Source organism: Hippocampus guttulatus, chromosome 11, assembly GCF_054856545.1.
Source record: "Hippocampus guttulatus isolate MCC_2025c chromosome 11, RoL_Hgut_1.0, whole genome shotgun sequence".
Lineage (NCBI taxonomy): Eukaryota > Metazoa > Chordata > Actinopteri > Syngnathiformes > Syngnathidae > Hippocampus > Hippocampus guttulatus.
Window position 1 is genome coordinate 6,875,001 of NC_141271.1, and position 17,500 is coordinate 6,892,500.

At 41.7% G+C, this 17,500-nt stretch overlaps 1 long non-coding RNA gene across 4 annotated transcripts in view; it reads right to left on the reverse strand.

Annotated features, from left to right (window-relative positions):
- Window positions 1-17,500, reverse strand: part of LOC147197920 (uncharacterized) — a 40,130-nt gene that overhangs the window by 21,060 nt on the left and 1,570 nt on the right. For 3 of the 4 annotated variants that reach the window (XR_015102346.1, XR_015102347.1, XR_015102349.1), the window contains one exon: window positions 12,713-12,836. This is a non-coding gene — a long non-coding RNA (uncharacterized LOC147197920). Of the gene's footprint in view, window positions 1-12,712; window positions 12,837-13,363 lie in introns of all 4 variants that reach the window. The other variant, XR_015102348.1, reaches the window with a different exon arrangement.

Sequence of the window (17,500 nt, forward strand, 5' to 3'; positions counted from 1 at the left end):
GTAAGAGAACATTTAAGTGAGTGTGGAAACTTGCACTGTCTCTCTATCATCATTTCTGGCCCTTCGTCTTCAAATGTGATATGACTTTTATAGGAGGTGAAAAGATTGCAGTGCTGCGGTACGTAGAAAGGTTTGGCAGTGCTGGTCTATGGTACTTTTAGCGTGTAACTGTAGTGTGAACAAAACCTTTGGCTGGGTTGGTTGGCGATATTTTAGGTGTCATCTTTGAATGACATTGATATTCTGCAAAGTGCAAGAATGTATTTCCTGTAATTCTCTCCCTTTAAATGTGATATTAATTTTGTAGGCGGTAAAATTAATGTTCTATCGGGGTGCACGGCCTATAAAAGTTTGGTAACGGCAATTCCCTCATACTGTGAGTGTTTTTAAAATTTAAAAGTCTTTGTCTAGTCTAAACCTAGTTGCGGTTTGCTTTAAGCTAAGTTTTAATGGGTCTAGAACTCATTATGAGTGGGTTACATCCAGGTTTTACTAAATGAAGGCGCAAGGTAGCTTTAGGGGGGAGCGGGGGGAATATAGGCAATAATAATAATTATTATATATATACTGTATATATAATATATAATATATAATAATAATGAATATAATATATAATATATAATAATAATGAATATAATATATAATAATAATGAATATAACATATAATATATAATAATAATGAAAAGGTTGTATTGCTGCCTTGTACAAAATTTCCTCTTTGGATCAAAATAATTAGTCATCATTTGGTCCAGTCATAATTTGTGGTCTCAACCACTGCTCCCAAATAACATTTCCAGGCGTGTGAATTTAGGATAAATTTGCCCTCAATATCGTTAAATATTATCAAGTAAGAGGTGTGAGGCACAGAAATACATTTATTTGGAAGGATTATGGATGTTATGCAAATGATTTAATAAACTGCGCAATATTGTCGGTTAGTTTCAGCATTTGTATAGTCAAGTGAGTTTCTATACGCGTGCAGTTTTGGGAAAAGAAGAGTGCCCAAAAGTGTTAGTGGGCTGTTTTTGCAGTTATGAGCAGTAAGCACAAAGGGCTACGATGCGGGGTGTCATGTGGACTTCAAAGACCGTGGTTGGGACTCGACAGTGATCCGATTTTGGCAAAAAGCCTCGGCCTGCCTCGATGTGAGGACACAGAGCGAGTGGGTGTGCATGAATCACCGCCTGTCGCGTGTTGAATGAATGAACAGGTTTGTGTTTGCATTTTGCTCGGCGTCGGGTCCGACAGGCGTTGCTGAGCTGTGGCAGCATGCGGCGCTCGATCGGGAGATGAGTCAAGACCGCAGAGGCTCAAATGACTCCAGAGCTGCCAAAAAACATCAGGAGTCACATAAACACCATCTTCGCTCCCTCATTATTTATCATTCTGTCACCAGTAGTTTGTAGGATTTTGTACAAAATAGCTTTTACCAGAAAGCTTAGACTTTGTTTTAAGAATACTTGCTTTTTATTTATACTGGCAAAGAGTATTTTTAGGGGCTCTAAATTTGGTGTGTCAGCATGTCTGCCACGTTTGTAGTTTCTGTTACAGCATAATTTGATCAAAATATGTGCAGCCAAAATGATGCCCATATTCCTGGAAGGACTGAAAATGATAACAAAAAACCCCCTGAATTGATGTTCTCCAGAGAAATTTTGTTGAATTTGTCACTAATGTCAACCCTCTAATTGCAATCAGAGGTAGTGAGCGAAAAAAAAAAAGAAGTGCTTACAGCAAAGTGCTGTCATGCGATCAAATAAACTACAACGCTTATTTTCAATGAAGTTGGGACGCTGTGCTTAAAACTTTACTACGCAAAGGGAAAGCCATATCGTAAATGATTCCAAAAACGCTGCTGGCTTCTCTGAGCGAGAAGCTCATCTGAGAATGGAAAAGTGTGCTGTGGTCTAACGAGTCCACATTTCAAATTGTTTTTGGAAATCATGGACGTTGTGTCCTCGGGCAAAAGGACCATCCAGATTTTTATCAGTACAGAGTCTAAAAGCCAGCATCTGTGACGGTGTTAGTGCCTATGGCATGGTTAACTTAATTGTACATTGGTGAATGCGCCATTAATGCTGAAAGGTACATGCAGGATTTGGAGCAACATATGCTACTATCCAAGCAACATTTTTTTCAGGGACGTCCTTGCTTATTTCAGCAAGACAATGCCGAGCCATATTCTGCATGTGTTACAACAGTGCGAATTTGTCATAAAAAGAATACAGAATACCAGATAGGCCTGCCAGCACTCCAGACCCGTCTCCCATTGAAAATGTGTGGTGCATTATGAAGTGCAAAATACGACATCGGAGTGAAGTTGTACAGCAAGAATGGAAAAGAATTCCATCTGTAAAGCTTCAAGGGTTAGTGTCGTCAGTCCTACAAGCCCAAAAGTTCAAGATTATGAGTATGAAAAACATATATCTTGTTGTGCACTCCAGTGAGTATCGTTTGAAAAGGATTTTTGAATCATCGGATTCTGTTTTTAATTAAATTTTGCCTCACTATCAACCTGTTCAGTACTTTAGACCATTCGAAATACAAATTTCACACGAATGACTATACAGTTTTTCTGTGTGCTACTGATTGATGAGGACAGTGTCTTTTCTACCGAACCTATTATAAACTGACCAAACAATATTTATCAATGAAGGAGAAAGTTTTTGGTTTTGTCTATCTTTTGTTTGCCTTTAATTTTTCATATCCCAATATATATCATTCAAGTAAAAACACTTTGTAATGATGGCAAAATATAACATTTTGATGGGTTCTGTTGTGGCAGGAATCATCGTTAGCGAATGCATAGGTACAATTTCGCTCACGCTGCTGGACCAATGACCAATTATGAACAGGTTCATCAATTATGCAATTAGATTTGGAAAGATTTTGTTTGAAGAACTCTGTAATTACTTTCAAAATGACATATCTTTGGCAAAATATAGTGTCTTTGTCCACCGTATTTGCTGAATGTTAACGTCTGCTATCTTTGTGCAGAGTTAGCATGTTTCGTGCTTTCACTTGCAATGGGAGTTCATGTTGCGGGCACATGATTGACACATGAACAAAATTCTCATCAAGTATCCCAAACCTTTTTTTTTGAATTGGGGGGGGGGGGGGGGATTTTGTTTGCTGTCTTGAAATTACCCTGTAAAACCAAAATTGACATCTTATAAGAATGAAGACATAATATTTGGCTGATTGGTGCCTCTGTCAGAATGGAAAATTGGGAAATGTGAATTACCTGGAGCGCTTTGGATCATTAAAAGTGACATTTAAATTTATCTCAAGGTTTATTGAAAAAAAAAGTTTTTGTTGTTCTAGTGACAAAGATCAGTTTTGGGCCATTTTAGAATGTGACTCAGCCTATTGTGAGAGCCGTCTGCTTGCTTTCTCTGGGTGGATACAAGGGCGGAGATTTCAACAGGCGGGGGCCTTTCCTTCATGTTGCCACACACACACACGCACGCACACACACACACACACACACACACACACACGCAAACACACACACACATGCACACGAACACACATGCACTCGCACACACAATGGAAAGGAAGTTGGGGATTCCTGAGATTCCAGTAGACAAAAAGGTGTGAACTCGGGCAGCCGAGCAGCCTGGGAATACTGTCGCGGTGTGCTCGGGTAGCAGCTTAATGGCCGACAGAGGTGCTGGTGACACAGCAGCAGATAAACAAGCCTTACACAGATAAGGTCAAAGAATTCAAACAACAGAGGAAAAGTTAAGGATAGGTGGGCGGAATGCAACAGATAACAAAGACGACGTTAAAATATTTGGGATGTTTGGGAAGTGAGTTGTTAAGACATTTTTCAGAGCGATTCAATTCTTAGTCTTGCTGTCTTGTCATTTTCTAAAACTGAATTATTACATGTATTAGGTGCCAGATTCTAACGTTGGGAAATCTATACCAGAAACGCTTAGCTTGCGTTGGTTCTAACCAGCAACTATAGCATTAGGCTAGTAAGACTACATTTCCTGTGATTCTTAAACATGAAAGCAGGAAGTAGTTGCAGTTCCGTATGACGAAAAGAGATGCCTGCTTATGATTAAATGCAGAAGAGAATGAGTATGTGAGCATGAAATTGCAATTGTAGACGACAAACTGAAAAGCTGACGTTCATCCATACGCAAGGCGCTCCAGATTACAAGGCGCACTGTTGATTCAGGAGAAAATGAAATGATTTTAAATGCGCCGTTTTCCCCCTTAAGGCTCAGCAACACACTGATTTTGGTAACCTCAAGCCGACCAAGCAAACACTTGCTTCGCTTTGTTCAGCATTCTTTCCTTTGTTTGTTAGCAGGATTACGCAAAAACTATATAGCAGGTTTCTATTAAACTGTAGGGAGGGCTGCCGGATCTTTCAAACAATGCCGCATTAGAATTTGCTCATTTGGAAATTTTGTGGTCACAGTCCACTTTCATTGGGGCCAAGTGGTGCATTAATCAACCCTCTCCAGTTGAATTCAGAATGACGCTAGCATTACAATTGTAAGCCATCGCAACTGAGTCTTGATATCTCCAATGCGAGACCTCTGCTACATAAAATGAACGACATGGAATGACGCTGGAACTCACTATGTTTGTGACTGAAGTGTTTTGATTATGGGATGAATAGAAGTAGAAAATAATAATAACAATTCAAATAATATTACAATCACAGTAATTAATAATAATGCTGTGAACATCTGCACACACGATTATGTTTTCACATAATTGATATTTGTCGTTGTAATGCAAAACCCAAAATATGAACCAAACCATTCTTTTTGTGAACAGTTCCACCCCTGAAATAGTTATTTTACAGAAATATTTAATTAGCCTAGCTATAACATGATTGATGGTAAAAATGATTGCTGACGCATTACAACAATATGTATTTTGTTAATTCATCATTCAAATTTCCCACAAAACATGAGAGAGACATAGTAACTAAGAACTACCGAACTGATTTTTTTCAAACTTTTGCTGCAAATTTGGTGGAAGCTGCAGATACAGAAATAGCTTTTTATTGATCATTGTAAAAGTAAATTGTAAATCTGCACCTTCCACGGAGATTTCATTTGGCTGACAGTTAGCGACCACTTTGTAATTATTAAATTACGTTATGTAAATATTAAAATTATTGCCACCTACATTTGCAGGTTACTATTGTTTACCTACCATTTTTTGTTTGAATATATTGTTCCACCACACAGATGGCCAGTACTCTGCTGAGTGCTATTCGAGTTAAACGGGTCACTGTGGTTTTAACTTCACAAGGGGCTTGGGGGGCATGCCCTAAGGAACCACATTGACTATATTTGGCTACTATGTTTGTAGCAAGCATTCAATTTAACTGTGATGTCATGGTCACGCTGGCGAGGCATGACTGCATGTCTTATCTGTGCCCACTGGACTTGTGCTACATTGCTGTCTGTCTGACCCTGACTATCCCTGTGTGTGTGTGTGTGTGTGCGTGAGTGCGTGCGTGAGTGCATTACCCGGTATTAACCCCGCAGAAACAGGTAGAACGCTGTAGCTTCACCCTTGACGCATTTGTGTGACATAGGAATTTTTCCATGATTATGGGAATAATGACAAAGCACACACACACTGTTATTTTTATGCCACACAAAAGCAGCAAAACTATTTAAGGCAGTAGTATCGAACTTCTGGCCTGGGGCCAATTTGGGGCCCCAGGTATTATTGGCCAGCAAAGCTTCCTGCATGGGTCTATTTTTTGAGAGCTGACTCTGACGCAACCAACCTCTGCCCAGCAACCCAGAAACATTTGCCAGTTCTCCACCAATCACCAGCCGCTCTGTCACTAATGCCTGCATATGGTGCCGTCAGAAGATTATGAAAAGACCGAACAGGCAGTCACCCTGAATTTCCACTGCAAATGTCAGAACTCCGTTGTCAAATTCATAATGTTGTTATTATTATTATTATTGTTCTGACTATTATTTTTTATGGTAATCAGAATGAGTTGATGATCCAACCAGTACTTGAACACTGCTTTCAGGACAGTACTGTTCAATGCTCGTGAGTATCGTTGATGACGAGCATAACTTTCTCTTTAAAGATTCCATTGTTATGATTTCATTAACAATCAGAAAGAAACACATTTGTTCAACATGCAGCATGGTTTGACTGTCTTCCGTAAAAGCCTTTATATTTTTTCCCTAATCCTGCAAATTGGCACTGCGTTAAATAGCATGATGATGAACGATGAATCCCGAATTTAAATGCTCTAGTATGCTAGCGTCCAGCTAATGTAGCTTTCTTTAGCTAGTCTAGCCTGTTAATTCAATCCTGTCTGACTTTTAAGGTCGTGGTTTCTACATTTATTGACTAGTTTTATGTTTTCAACCTTGTGAGCTCTCTGACACACAAATACACACACACACACGCACACGCATATGCACACACACACACACACACACACACGCACACAACAATTTTGTTGTGTTTGCAGTCTGCAGTCCTCATACGTCTTTGCACATGGTTAATTAGTATGACATTTGAACCAGTAAATTCTATTGACATCTCATTCTTTGACTTCACAGGCATGTTGGAGTGGTTCCCACCCTCACATTTTAAGGACAGGTGATAAACGGGGTGAAAAGGTGACGTTTCTTCAACATGAGTCATGTTTGATGAGTTGTTTGACCAGGAAGATGTGAACACATTGAATGCAAATTCTTATTTCACCCTCTCAACAGTAAATATTCTCTGATTGTTACAGTCCTTCATGAAAGCAGACTGATTATCTTTTGTGTTTAATTGAAATAAGACATTTGCATCATCAATACTATTCAAGTGATATTGCTTAATTGCTGTTTAGTTGTTTTGCTATCACCAGAAAATACTGAAAAAATATCACTAATTGGTTAATAAACAACGGTTGGGTAAAAAAGTGTTGTAATGCACTTCAATTTAAAGAAAAAATGTATCAGAAAATTGGATTAATCGATGGAATTACTGAAAGAATATTCATCCATCCATCCGTTCTCTGATCCGGTTATCCTCACAATGGTCGCGGGGGGTGCTGGAGCCTATCCCAGCCGTCTTCAGGCAGTAGGCGGGGGACACTCTGAACCGGTTCCCAGCCAATCGCAGGGCACACAGAGACGAACAAGGATCTGCGCTCACACTCCCAACTAAGGACAATTTAGAGTGTTCAATCAGCCTGCCACGCATGTTTTTGGAACGTGGAAGGAAACCGGAGTACCCGGAGAAAACCCACGCAGGCCCGGAGAACATGCAAACTCCACACAGGGAGGCCGGAGCCTGCACCTCTGCACTGTGAGGTCAACGAGCTAATCAGTCGTCCACCGGGCCGCCCATTGAAAGAATAATCCATTCTAAATATATTCAAGAGTGATTGCCCTACTGACGCGCTGCATGAGACCTGAGACGAGTCCTGACAACATTGCATGATATGATGCCACATCATAATACTGTTCATAAAAGTGTGAACAATTCATGGAAGCGCACTATGACTTGATTGGATACTACTGGGGTCATATTAGGCATACTTTGTTCATGCTAGAATAGTCACAACAGAACAACATGTGTCGCTATGTCATAACAACACCAACCAAAGTGCGGGGAATTCACGGTTCTGCACCATTAGTTGGTGTTATCGGGGTAAACCCCAGGTGGGTGTTCTAACTACGGCCCGCTGTGCATTCTTTCAAAGACATGGCAAGAATTCAAAATAACATTTAACACGGCTTGCAATTGTATTTTAAAAAGTATGTTGGGGCAGCGTGAAAGCAGCCAACCACATCCCAGGTGGGTATAATGTCCCAGACAACAACTACAAATAAATTGTTTTGACCTTCGGCTTCCCCCTCCGTGTCAAAGTCCAATTTTTGAACATATCACATCAGTGATCCTTAAGTAAACAATTCTACAGAGAATGTGAAACCCACTACAGATTCCGCTTCTTTTGGTTCGAAATGTGGAGATGCGCTCTGCGCACATCGATCTATTCTAGTGGAATACAGGGCCATGGAAACCCCCCAAATTCTGAAAAATCCTTGTTAACAGAAAGCTGTGATATATTACTTTTTCAAAATAACTATAATATGTACCGTACAACCAAGATGCAGCCCACTTGATTGATGGTATTGGCATGCTTAATAAATTCAAGTAAAAAAAAAAAAGTCAATCCTTTGAATTTCTGTGTGTGGCCATCAAAGGAACACGCGTGGACACTCATGGGTTAAACGTAAATGCAGGCCTTTTTAATAACACTGACGATATGCTGCAGAAAAAAATCATTAATAACAAAAATCATCTGCTCCTAAATTGAACAAATTCTTCCTTGGCTTACTTCCTCTTTCGTGAAGTAGTAAACAAATGATTTTTTGGACCAACATAATATGCTTGCTAAAAAAGAAATCCAAGCGTATTTCCTCAAAAACAAAACAGCAATAATGAAATAATTTTCTGTGAATCGCAGTGTGTGATGCAACAAAATCCGATAAGATTTAAGAAAGGAACGTTACTGTAAGTAACTGTAAGTCCGTCAGCAGGACTCTGAGCTTCCCACAAGTGACTGTGAAAACGACAAATGCTTTTTCAGAGACACACAAAGTCCACACTGTCAGCGGAGGTATGACGGCAATGTGACTCGTCCGAAAGAACGACACTCCGCTTCGTCATCGCGGCACAACCCCTGCCTCCTCCGTCCTCCCCCCTTTCCTCTTCCTCTTCCCTTCAGAGGTGCGAGAAGGAAAACATCTCAAGTGAGTGAATGAGCGACTGTGCTTCCTCGCAGGACACGAGAGCGGCGAGCGCTGCTGCCAAGGCGGTGAGGGGTCACGCCGCCAGGAATGCGTGGTCTCTGAGGACCGCTGCGTCGCTCTCCGGCTCCCCTGGTGGAGAGCGAATGCCATGCCACTAGGCGTGAGCGCTCCGAATAGCGTTTCCTGCTCTCACTTCCACCTGGCCCTGCCCCTGACCCCCTGCACGCCCATGCTGTCATCCAGCGCTTGCCCAGCACTCCCACCCGCGCCGCTCCCACTTGGCGCCGACACCCACGCCCCAGACTGGTGGACTCCCTGCGACTTTCCCGGAGACCCACCTTCCATTATCTTCACAACAGGCGCAACCCAGGAAGCTGCCGTGAACGCAGCTTAACTCATGGGGTCGCGCTGGCTCCGAGCCCGACTTCCACTTCTGAGAAGGCTTGATTGAAATATGTAGAAATGTTCAACCCGTGTGTCGAAAAACCAAAGAGTCATTACACACACATGTTTTCGATGAAAGCATTCTCTCTCTGTTGTCAGAATTGGACTTTGTAGCCATGCATCATAATATAAAAATATGAGAACAGTTCTTGAGCTGACAGCGTTGAATCTGATACCAACAAGTCCTGGATCTTCTCCTTTCGCTAGCAATATCCTACCCTACCCTAAGCAAGACTAATTCCATTCGCAGTTGATGAAATGTGACCATTTCATAGACTGTATTCTGATCATTTTCAATAGGATTTAGGTTCAACTCAAAACTTTCCATAAACAAGATTTATTGCAGATTAAATTGGGCGTGAGCTTCAAGTTTTAGAACAGGCACGTACTGTAACATTTACAAAATGTCTATTTTTGTTTAGCAACGCCACCGTTTCATGTGATGGAAGCTTGCGTTGTGGGGCTTGGGATAACATTCATTTTCCGATCCGCTTATCGTCACGAGGGTCGCGGGGGGTGCTGGAGCCTATCCCAGCCGTCTTCGGGCAGTAGGCGGGGGACACCCTGAAATGGCTGGCAGACAATCGCAGGGCACACGGAGATGAATAACCATCCACGCTCACACTTACATTTAGGGACAATTTCGGGGTGTCCAATCAGCCTGCCATGCATGTTTTTGGAATGTGGGGGGAAACTGGAGTACCCGGAGAAAACCCAAGAGAAAACTCCGCACAGGGAGGCCAGAGCTGGAATTGAACTCGAAATCTCTGCAACCTGTGAGGTTGACGTGCTAACCTCTGCAGCACTGAGCCGCCACTTGGGAAAGTATTATATAAATAAGTGAATTGATCGGTTTTGTTGATTGTCAATTCATTTACGGCGTCTTGAAGCAACTGTGATGAATTGGCCTTCACTACTTGGCTGCAAGTCACCACAAGAGGTAGTTTGCTGTCTAAAGAAAGCTTCTCAATATCATGGCAAGAACACCTAAATTCGGAACACTCAGCAATTCTGACACATGTGATAAACTGTGTTGATATATCAAAGAGCTTCATCTCAAACTGACCAGTCAAGGCAGATGTCCGCCAACCTTGGCGTTTCATCACAATGACCTTCAAATCATTGCTGTGCAATAAAAACTGAGTGCACCCTAATTTTTCAACTTTCTTTCTTTTGGTCAAGACATGGAGAAAACATTTTTTTGTTGTTTTTTTACAAAGCTCACACAATTCTGAGTTTCATGTCTCTGCTCCAATTTTGAGGTCGACTTTCAACATGCATTGTCACCTCGCATAAGAAGTTTTAACAGAGAAATACTTGTTTCGACCTCACATGAAAGTCATGTCTGAGGGAGCGCAAGACGAGGAACCGCTTGTGAAATCGTTTTAGCGCGTGTTGACCCGGCACAGTTAGTCCCCTTGATGTCATTCCTGATTGCTTACGACTTTGCAAAAAAATACACGCTCATGTGTGGCATGTGAGCGTGCTGTTCATGGCAGATTAGACTTGCTGGAGGTTTTGTCCCCAACGACCAACAATTAAATATGGGGGGTAAAGGAGCGAGCGGTTCCAGCAGAAGCGTCATGCGTCCAAAAACCTGGCTGCGAATGCACCACAAATGCTCTCACAGAAGAAAAAGAACCATCAACGGACAAAAAAATAAAAATAAAAAATAGCACCCCACTACAGCGCAGGCCTCCGCCAAGATTTTACCGTTCATAAATCATGACACTCCCTGTTTAAGACAGTTTCTGCGATCAGCTGAGTGCACTCCGAAAAGAACAAAGCAGGGGTTGACAATGAATATCCATCCATTTTTTTCCAACATAAACAACTCAACAAAAGAAATCAGAGCGCACAGAGTATGACGGAGGCAGTGTAAGGATTTTTGATTGCTGGTTTGGGCGCAACGCTTCCATGACTCAACAACAAACAGGCCACTTCCGCGTTCAATCAGAATTATGATGTGAAATGTTGGAGGAAGGCGGGGACGGTTTTATGGTCAGACAAACGGAGAAAAGACTTCTTTTCCACTCCATAAGCGCTTACAGCACTTGCTCCAAATCGCCATCCAGCAGTGTCCTCTCATTTTGGGGGTGCGCAACAGGCTGACTCACAAGCGCAGGCCCACTCAACAACAACAACACCAGCACCGCCGCTACAACCGCACGCCTCCTCCTCTTCCTCCTCCTACTCTTCAGCTCAACCCCGGCCGTACCCCAGCGTGGGAGGCAGCCGGGCCCGGGACCAGAAGAGAGCCCGGGGCGAGGCGCACACACACGCAGCCAGCACGGACCCACAACTCTGGAGCCTATTTTTTATTATTTTTTTTCATGCGCCCACGCACACATTAACACACACTTCCAGCCCACATGCGGTACCCACGCTGATTTTTAAAGCACCTCTTTCATGATGTCATGTGCGCACATGTGAAGGGATCATGTGGGGGGAAACACGTGGGAGTGTGTGGGCGCTACACGGAATGCGTGTGTACTGTAGCTACTGTTACATTTTGCTCACACACACGCACACACACGCACACGAAGGAAACACGGGAAAATATTCTACGCTTATGGTCCATTACATTAGGTACACTTGCGCAATCTAGTGAACCACATCCACAAATGTTGTCATTATCATCATGCTCATTTCACAAAATGCTTGTTATTGTTCTCGCAGTGAATCATATTTAGAGGTGTTTCTAAGATTTAGGTTGAGTGGATCAACATATTAGGAAAAAAAAGCATTACAGTATAATACTGTGCAGTCACGCAAGAAGAAAAGGGGAAACAATTTTTAGAGAGCTGTAAGAAAGGATATTTTTTAAATATTAAAAATTGGGATCGTATTCGCTTTTACAATTGCTTCATATATCGTCAGTATTTAGCCCACTGTCTTTCTGTTGCTTCATTTTATTACACCGTTAGAAAAAAAAAAGTCTTTGGACATGCACATTTTATCATATAATGTATTAAAAGCTACTCTACTGCTTGGGTTTACAGAATTGAAAAAAAAATAGCGAGCCACGCCTGACCATCACTTTCAATTTACAAACAGCACCACATTATTCCAATGAATAAAAAAACAGGGGAATATGACTGGACCCTTGCTTTTCAATAAAGTCTCTCAAACCTGATCAGACAGACTTGTAGAAAATGCTGTTCCTCATTTATGGCAACTTGTTGCATTCTATTGATTAATTTTGCAATTTTCATTTAGTATCAATCCATACTTTTTAAAGCCCCTTAGAAACCTTTCTATATATATATATATATATATATATATACACAGTATATATATACTGCAATGAACTGGATCAAGTATGCTACTGGCTACTAATGTATGCCCGTTACACCAATGAGCAGAGCAAGCACAATAATAATCATGCTGTGAAATGAATCGCTCTCTGCGTCTCTTGGATTGCACCTCACTGGATCCCACTGAATGTTGTGGCCAGTCAGTGCAGAATAATAAAATAACATTCATATGATTTGTGTGGGACTTACCAGCAGGACGGGTCATCCGCGAAGAACAGGTGGAGGAGGGGCACGTCCCGCCCACCCTGTCCTGACACTGTGGCGGTGAGATCCTTAAGATTGGCTGGGTGTCACACGTTGTGGGACGGCAACACTGTGAAAGGGGCCAGATTGCTCATTAGAATATCTCACATTTGCGCGTGGGCGAGCATTTAGCAAGCCCGCCCCCTCTCTGTGGGCTCCAGGAACACTCATTCTCCGTCCAACGCTATGCGAGGTCCTGACCCGCCGAGTCTGTCCGCCACCAAGCCAGTCCAAGTTACACAAGTACATAACATGATTTATTCTCTTTTCGAACATCAGATAAAAAAAAAAATCTCAAGAAAAGGTTCCATTATGACTTCAAATCAGTTATAAACTCCACTGCAATCACAAAATAATCATTCATATAGAACTGATTGTTCGATCGACACATTATACAGTATATAATATACACATATATTTTAATTGAGTACGGCCTTCGGTGAGCTTTATAAAAACTGCTCCCTGCTTGGCAAATGGTGGTACGTGCGCATTTTAGGCTTTACTCAGACACCTTCAGCGAATGCAGCATTGCAGGATCTGTTAGGTGCACACACACACACACGCACACACGTCTAAAAGAAAGCTTGTGAGGCTCACTTGATATACTGCAGGCTTTTTCAACGTGCCCACTTTAACACCGCGACAGAGTTGGCGCACCGCCTCTCCCCCAAAAAACAAAGTAAAACAAAATAAATCAAAACAAAGCTCAAGCAGGTCAATCAATAGATTGCGGCCTTTCCTCAATGTCTGAAAGGGTGAGCACACCCTCTTTCCCCCTCTGTAAAGAAAAAAAAAAAAAAGATCAGAACGAAGCCAATGATTAAGCCATGCACCAGATTTTACATCAAAGAGCAGGTGCAGCCCTCTCTCTACTCCCTCAAAACGAAACAAAAATAACACCACAAAGCCAGTCGGGGTGCACCCTGACTGTAAATTGCAGCCTTTCCCGCACGCACTTCCTTCAGCATCCTGACAGAGTCGGTTGGTGTACCCCTTCTCGCTCTTCCAAACTAAAACATAAACAATGTCCAGACAAATCTTATGAGGTTTAGCCAACGCATCACCGCCAGAGAGGGTGCACACCTCTCTCCCACGCACGCAACCCCGATGACGATGGTACCGCAATACAGCGATTGTGCAAACATCACTTGACAGAAACACCATCGATCAAGAAAAAAAACGGACTTCTTTGTCAAAATTCAACCATGTCACTTAATGTTTTGGGGAAAACAAGTGACATTAAACATTAAAATAAACAACCTCTTAATAGTTGGCGGCGGTGTTGATACTGGCCATGGAGAATACGTCTCATTACCAATACTTTGTCCCACACGTTGCTCTGTGTTGATATTGTCGGTCCTGCATTCCGAAATCCTTGAGACATTTGCGAAAATTCCTTTCATAATCACACTGTCGGCACGGCAGGTGAATCTGATTCCTCACGCATTAACGCCCGCTCGATCAGATCTGGTTGAGGGCATGCAGCCAAAAGTAAAATCCCCACATCTCTGCTGGTAAGATCCAGACTTGCAAAATTGGTGTCCAAGGTCCAGTTTGTATTTGCAGCATAGGGTCTCATTCATTTTGTTTAAGTGTCGGCGTATATGTCACAGATGGAGTCATGAATCTGGTCCTTACCTGGACTTCGATGCATTATTTCATTATTTTGAGGATTGCTTATTATTTAACTTGCATTGCATAGTTGGGGGTTTATCAAATGTCAATCAACCGCTCAAAACGATGACTCATCTCAAAGTAAATGAGGAAAGGGTGCATGTTCCAAAGTGTGTGAAATGGCAGATCGGGCAGATGGGGATTCCGCATTACCAAACATGTTGTCCCGAAGCACTTAATTTTTCCACTTTGCATGTTTTGACCAACATTTCAGGCAGTGACTCAAAATACCTTCTCAACTTGCTTGCTTAGCGATCGTATACATTGGACATAACATGCATGAGACCACAGATACTTGAACCTAAAATCGGCAGGTATTGGATTTTCACTGACATTTTGGAATGCTCACTTTCAAATGATCTTCATTGTTTCTTTAATATGTATTTAGTCGTTTTTTTAAAAAAAATTCATACACTTTGGGATTGCTAAGCACTTTATTTTCTGACTTACGATTTTTAAGTCCACTTCTGGCTGTGAACTGGAAATTCTTGTTAAAAATATGGTGCCGTACACAATAAAATACGGTTTCATTGCTTGTGCAGTATAAGCAGGAGAACACAAAGAATCTCATTGTGTTAAAATGTCAAAATGACCATCAAGTACGACAGGATTTTCATCAGCCATTGACAAAGTGTTCATATTTACCCGATACCTCGTATGCTTCTTATTCTTCCTATTTGTTACTTTTACTGTTTTATTTATAGCTAGAGTGTGGAAAACAACTGTATGTTTTATTTTATTTTTATGAACGAATCTTTTCTTGGTGACGACAAAATATTTGAACGACAGAGCATGTTTCCTTTATCCTTTTCCCGCGGTGGGTCTCTTTAACTGTAAATCGATGACGCCTGAGGTTGATGTTACCCCATCATCTGTGTAGCAATTCATTCAAAGTGAAAGCGAACAATCATAGTGGCCTGCGGTGATGGCGTCAGAAGGGGAAATACACCTGCCGTGGGGCTTTACCGTCTCCTCCTGACCAAAAAGTGGTGGCTTTTCCCTATCAAGCGCCTCATCGTCACTCTCACTCTGATTCGCCGCCATTTGCATGCAGCGTGTCGCACGGCGGGCATAAGCCAAAGTGCGGCGGAGAAAGTCGACGACGCTCTCGCCACAGGATGTGAAATTCCCTGAATACATTTTCGGGTAGCCTACTCTTGTTTGGTTATGAGTGAAGGGGAGGTTTAGGGAATTTTCTCAACTTTTTTTTCCCCACTCGAGTGACATATTCTCAATGTATTGTTCTCAATCTTCCATTGACGAGCTAAAATTCTTCATCAGCTCATCACGGTGATGATTTTTTTTTTTCTTTTAAACGGGAAACCACCGAGAGGCTTTGTTTCCTCTCAGTCAAAGAAGACTGAGTGTAATTTTCTGAAGGAATTATGAGCAAAACACATGTGACATCTCGTCAAGATGGGAACGGTGTCATTCAGACCGCACGCATGCTTCACGCTGAGAAATCAGATGAAAGAAGAGAGGATAATTCGGGACGCGAATCAAGAATCAAAATAAATGCAGAGAAAGGATTTAAATCACGAAGCAAAGTCTAGATTATATATGAAGCGACACAGCGGCTGCAGTCGTCAATTAGAACAAATAAGACGCAGTCGAAAATTCAAGAGAAGAGAGGAGAGTGTCAAATATGATGATAGAAGACAAGTTCAAAAAAACCAAAATTAGAATGAAATGATATCAGACAAAAACCAAAGTCAAGGAAATGATGATGTATCAATAAAGCCAAACACCTTTACGGAGATCGCATACGTTGCATGACAGGATGATATAAGACTGCGGAAAAAAAGCCAACAGTTATAAATCAGAATAAAATCAGAGATTGGATGTCTCAAGACAAAAGAAAGAAGAAAAAAAAGCGAGCCAGATGGGACGTATGAAATGTTTGTAAAGACAAATCATATCCGAATGAGGATGGTGTGCGAGACCTAACCGAAACCACAGATTGGATGACATGCGACTTGGCTAAATAAAACAACAACAACAACAACAAAAAAACCATCAACAAATATGAGAATTAATACTACAATAAAATAACAAATTGAATCGTAGGAGGACTTCACCCAAAAAAACCAATCGAAGCATGTCGTTTAATATTGACATATTCAAATACAAAATAAAATGATGGAAGCAAGAAATCAAAGGTAAAGAAAGGATAACGTGCCAAGAGAAAATACCGGCGCGGCCGTGATGGCAAGATAAAAACTAACAAATACAAGCATAGATATGAAAGGAGGAACGAAAAGCACAAGATGCAATATTTGATTTCAAATAGAAACAAAATATAAGTATTGTTTGAATAGGATTATTATTGACAGAAAAGCACAGATGACATGAGGCTGTCCCCAAAAAAATGCACCGGTAAGAAATGTCAAGTAAGAATAACCCAACATGAGAATGACATTTGAAGAGAGAGAAAGAATAATGTGATTGATTATGAATGTGACGTGATTAAAATGCCCAAAGTGAGCCGATGGGGATGTTTTGCAGTGTCAGAAAAAAAACTTCAAGAACCTTTTTCAGGGGTTTTGTTTTGTTCATACATAACAGGCTTGCGTGCCATTTGTCCTGTCTAATACTGATTCCGGGTTACACAAATCATCAGCAACGAGTGGCGGGCGACGGCGGGCAATCAGACAGCGTTGAACTCGAGCGATGACAAACATGTGATCGCCTAACCTGGCATGGCAGCCGCCTTTCGAGCTTCCGATAACGATGATTATAAAAAAGCAGGGCAGGCAGCCATGTTTGTGCCGCAAAAATTTGAAGGTACAACCACACACACACACACACACACACGCACACAAAACAAGATCATAAATTAAATAACAACAGACAAAGGTCTTCCACTGATGATTTAATGGGAATGTTCACAAGCTTGTTTGTCAACTTGCTCCCAATCCTGGGAAGGCCGTGTGAAGACTGAGGTGTTTTTACTGTCTCCTTTACTGGGAATTCCCCGTTCGGAGCCACAGCTGTACATTGGCCTGTGTGTGTGTATAAATGTGTGTGCGTGTGTGTGTGTGTGTGTTTCCTCCCGCATTC